Source organism: Pelophylax lessonae (genome assembly GCF_965119305.1).
Source record: "Pelophylax lessonae genome assembly, chromosome: 2".
In the NCBI taxonomy this organism is placed as follows: domain Eukaryota; kingdom Metazoa; phylum Chordata; class Amphibia; order Anura; family Ranidae; genus Pelophylax; species Pelophylax lessonae.
The window spans coordinates 43441378-43446337 of NC_138769.1; positions in this window are offsets into that span (position 1 = coordinate 43441378).

Sequence of the window (4960 nt, forward strand, 5' to 3'; positions counted from 1 at the left end):
CTTAGCTTTGCCTTCCTCCTTCCTATCTGTCTGATCTTCAGTGATCAAACTCTCTCCATCCCTTCCTCTCTGTGGTAGCATATTCCTTTCACATTCCTGCACACTACACACAGCCTGATGCCACTGCACTGCTTGAAAAAGCAACCCACAGCCACTGACAAATCACTGCCACCCTTCATACTGTACCCTTTACTATAATCCCTCACCTGACCATAGCTGATAGCTCTGCCTCCATCCAGTGGCGTCACTAGGGTGGGGCCAGAGGGGGCCATGGCCCCTCCAAAATTCGTCTGTGCCCCACCATGTGCCCCCCCAATTAATTTATGAGCACATTAGCACAACAATGTTACATTGTTCCGCCGCCAATCAGCGCCTCTCTCTATTACACACAGCAGGACAGGACAGGAGCAGGACGGCGAGCGGAGCGGGCTGGGCGGACTGGCGCCGCCGCCGACTAGCGAGTAGCGCGGAGGGGGCGGTGCACAGCGGAGCGGCTCAGCGGCATGACGTCAGAGATGCGTGGCGCGCAACTGCGCAGTGCGCACCAGCCCGCCCCAGCCTGGCCGAAAGCGCGCCCGGGAGTGGCGTGACAGGCGGCGGGCTGAGTGTCTACAGGTCAGGAGTGAGGAGTCCACACTGTGTTGTGTCTGTGTCCTGTCGGGGACCGGGACGGGGACGGTCCAGTCGGAGTCGGGACCACTGCCAGAGTGACGGTGAGGCCGCGAGGCGGCCGAAGGCAAGACAGACAGACACACTGGAGTCTGGAGTGCACTGGGTCTGGCAGCCAGCAAGAATAGGCCTAAGGCCTAGGCCAGCCCAGGCGAGTCAGCAAGCAAGACAAGGCCAAGCACTTGCACTGCAGAGGAGGAGTGGAGGATTCAATTTCAGACCGAGGAGCAGTGGAGCACGCAGGAGCCAGGAGGAGTGACTGAGGAGCCGACTGAGGAGCCAGCCAGGCCAGCAGCCATCAGCACTGCAGCAGCAGGACACCAGGAGCCAGCCACAGGCTGGCATCGGCTTAGAGGTGGCACTGGTAGCCTCAGCCTGCCTTGGAGGTGAGTCAATCAATGCCCAGTCCAGCCATTTTTATTGCATCGTATGGAGGGACAGTGCTTGACTTGCCAAGCTGACAGAATTTTACAGCTGAACAATGCTGTAAAATTCTGTCAGCATGTCACTGTCAGCCCACATTGTCATTTTCAGGGGTATGGGTGGTATGAGATGCAAATGTGCAATGGACTCACATTGAGTCCACTGCACATTTGCATCTCATACCACCCTCACCCCTGAAAATGACAATGTGGGCTGACATGCTGACAGAATTTATTTTACAGCTGAGCTGAACTGCTCCACTAGTGCGAGTGCCATCTCTAAAACCGATGTCCCCGGGCCTGCTTCTTGTGTGCTGGCTCACTGTGTCTGGTTCCATTGTGCGTACTGCTGCCTCGCCTTACAGGTGACTCCACTAATCCGCTGTCCGCATGCTCTGGGCCTTCAAATATATAAACATGAAATATTCGTGACTGATGCCCATTGTCATGAATATTTCATGTTTGTCTTTATTTGGCCAATTTTTCACAAATGTTTCATGTTTTATGCTATTGAAGGCCCAGAGTGTGTGGACGACATCAGTGGAGTCACCGGTAAGGCGAAGCAGCAGCGCGCAGTAGAGGAGCCAGACACAGCCAGCACACAAGGAGCAGGCCCGGGGACATCGGTTTTAGAGGTGGCAGGTAAGTGGAGCAGTGAGTCCACTGCACATTTTCTTTCTCGTACCACCCTCACGCCCCTGAAAATGACAATGTGGACTGATCCGCTGACAGAACTTTACAGTTGAACATGGCAAACATGTATAATGTCTGTAAGTTTGCTCTGTCCAGCTGTAAAATTCTGTCAGCGTGTTAGTCCACATTGTCATTTAATGTTTATGCTTTAAATATCCATTGTCATGAATATTTAATGTTTGTGCATTTGATGCCCATATTGGGGGGGGGGGGGGGCTATATATATATATATATATATATATAATGTGTGTATAGAGAGAGAGAGAGAGAGAGATAGATATAGAGAGAGAGATAGAGAGATATATAGAGAGAGAGAGATAGAGATAGATAGTGTGTGTGTGTGTGTGTGTATATATATATATACAGTATATATATATAAATTGCGTTTTATAGTTGGCCCCCCTACTTTTGTCCCTGTCCCCCCATGTGCCCCCCCTAAATATGAAAGCTGGAGACGCCACTGCCTCCATCCCCTTGTCTCCCCCACTGCCTTTGACCGTCTCAGGGATAGAAATCTCCTGCAGGGAACTGCTGCCAGAACCCAACCAACACTACCTTCTATGCATGCTCCTCTGCCTTCTCCAAGCATGCATCTGACAGCAGCTCCCTGCAGGTGTCCAAGGTTGCCATCCTTGATCGGGTCAAGGCAGTGGTGAAATCCAGGGGGGGTGTAGACAGCCAGAGCTGTCAGCGGGAGAGCAGTAGAGAGTGCTGTCCTCGGGAGTATAAAGTGTGGATTATTATTGTTATACCTGTTATTATTTTTAATATTATTAATATTAAAGTACAAAGTGTAGGAGATGACAGCACCCGCAACCATCTGTGCATACAGCCAGGTGTGTGTCCCCCCCAAAAATACAAATAAACCAAATACAAGGAGGTTGCAGCACAGTGGGCCTAACTTATTGTCAGAGAATACAGTAAGTTCAGACATCCTTGTCCTTGTTAATTGCTACCTCGCACTCTGCAATGGAAATGGAGATGTGTGATACTGTATATACGACACATGAGATACCTAAGAGGTGGAGCCATTTATTAACCGTTGCATGATCATAGCAAAAAGAGGGATTCTTAGTTCACATACATCGCAATGTACACTAAATTACCAAAAGTATTGGGACGCCTGCCTTTATACGCACATGAACTTCAATGGCATCCCAGTCTTAGTCCGTAGGGTTCAATATTGAGTTGGCCCACCCTTTGCAGCTATAACAGCTTCAACTCTTCTGGGAAGGCTGTCCACAAGGTTTAGGAGTGTGTCTATGGGAATGCTTGACCATTCTTCCAGAAGCGCATTTGTGGGGTCAGGCACTGATGTGGACGAGAAGGCCTGGCTCACAGTCTGCGCTCTAATTCATCCCAAAGATGATTTATCAGGTTGAGGTCAGGACCCTGTGTAGGTCAGTCAAGTTCCTCCACCCTAAACTCGCTCATCCATGTCTTTATGGACCTTGCTTTGTGCACTGGTCCAAATCATTTGGTGGAGGGGGGGTAATGGTGTGGGGTTGTTTTTCAGGGGTTGGGCTTGGCCCCTTAGTTCCAGTGAAGGGAAATCTTAAGGCTTCAGCATACCAAGACATTTTGGACAATTTCATGCACCCGACTTTGTGGGAAGAGTTTGGGGATGGCCCCTGCCTGTTCCAACATGACTGCACACCAGTGCACAAAGCAAGGTCCATAAAGACATGGATGAGTGAGTTTGGGGTGGAGGAACTTGACTGGCATACATAGTGTATGTTCAAGCTGGCCAACTGCATCAAAGTGATCCCTCTCTGGCGGGGGGGTGGGGGTAAATGGGGGAATGGGAAGGGATAAAGGGGAGGGAGAGGAAAGGGAAGGGAGAAAAGGGAGGAGGATGGAGAGAGGAGGGAAGGAGACAGGAAGAAAAAAAAGGAAGGGGGAGAGAGGAAGGGAGGAGGGACAAAGCAACAAAGGTGTCCTTGGAAACAATTTTTTTTAAATGTTGCCAACTTTGCCATAGCAGTGATAACTAGAGTTGGGCTGAACACCGCCCTGTTAGGTTTGCACCAGAACTCTCCAACATAGCAAAAGTTCAGACCTGAACCCCATTGGAGTCTATGGGATCCAAATTTGAAAAATCAAAAGTGCCCATTTTGAAAGCTTATATGCAAGTTATTGGCCGTAAAAAGGGTATGGGGGCCCAGGTACTACTCCGGGGGACATGAATCAATGCAAATTAAAAAAAAAAAAAAGATTTTACAGGAGCAGTAATTTTAATGATGTTGAAGTGAAGCAATAAAAATAAAAAATTGCTTTAAATATAGTGCTTGGGGGTCCTCTTAGTCTGCCTGTAAAGTGGCGCATCTGTACTGTGTATAGAACCTGCTGCAGCAAAACCGACATTTATAAAGAAAAAAATGACATTTAAATTGCCGACAATACAATATCATTGCCAGCAATAAAAAATGTTTTTACAAAATGGCGTGGGGGTCCCCCCAATCCATACCTGGCCCCTAGGGTCTGGTATGGATTTTAAGGGGAATCCCACCACGCAAAAAAAAGAGAGTACGGTTCCCCCCAAAATCCATACCAGACCCTTATCTGAGCATGCAGCCCAGCAGGTCAGGAAAGGGAGGGAACTATTCCAGGCCACATGCCTTCAACATAGGGGGGTGCTTTGGGAATTCCATGTTGATTGCGACAAGGGCCTCTTCCCCACAAACCTGGGCTGTGGTTGTGGGGGTCTTGAAGCCCCTAAGCTGTAAGTGCTTGCACAATGCCTTCCGCAGGGTGCATGCATCCTAGGGTGACAACATTGCTCCTGCTTAGAGAGCTGCTCAGAGAGTGTTGTCACCCAAGGACCCAGAGTCAGAAATCTGGCTTGAATCATTAGGTAAAGAACATTTAAATTTGAAAAAAGCAAACTACTGGAATAAGTGCAGGGGAAGCTATATTATATTATTTTTTAATTTTAGGTTTACAGTAATTACAAGTGTCTTCAATCGAAAAGTTCATTTTGTGAAGTGCATTAAAAGAAGAAAGTCAGAACAGAAAACCCAAGTTGCTATGTCTATATACAGGTCAAAAATACTGGAGATAAGACTGGTGCCAAACTCCCCGGGAGCGTGACAACATAATTAACCTAATAATTGCTCATCTGTAAGTATACTAGAGGAGCAGGCGTTAACTGATAGCAGAAGACGTAGTTACAGGTA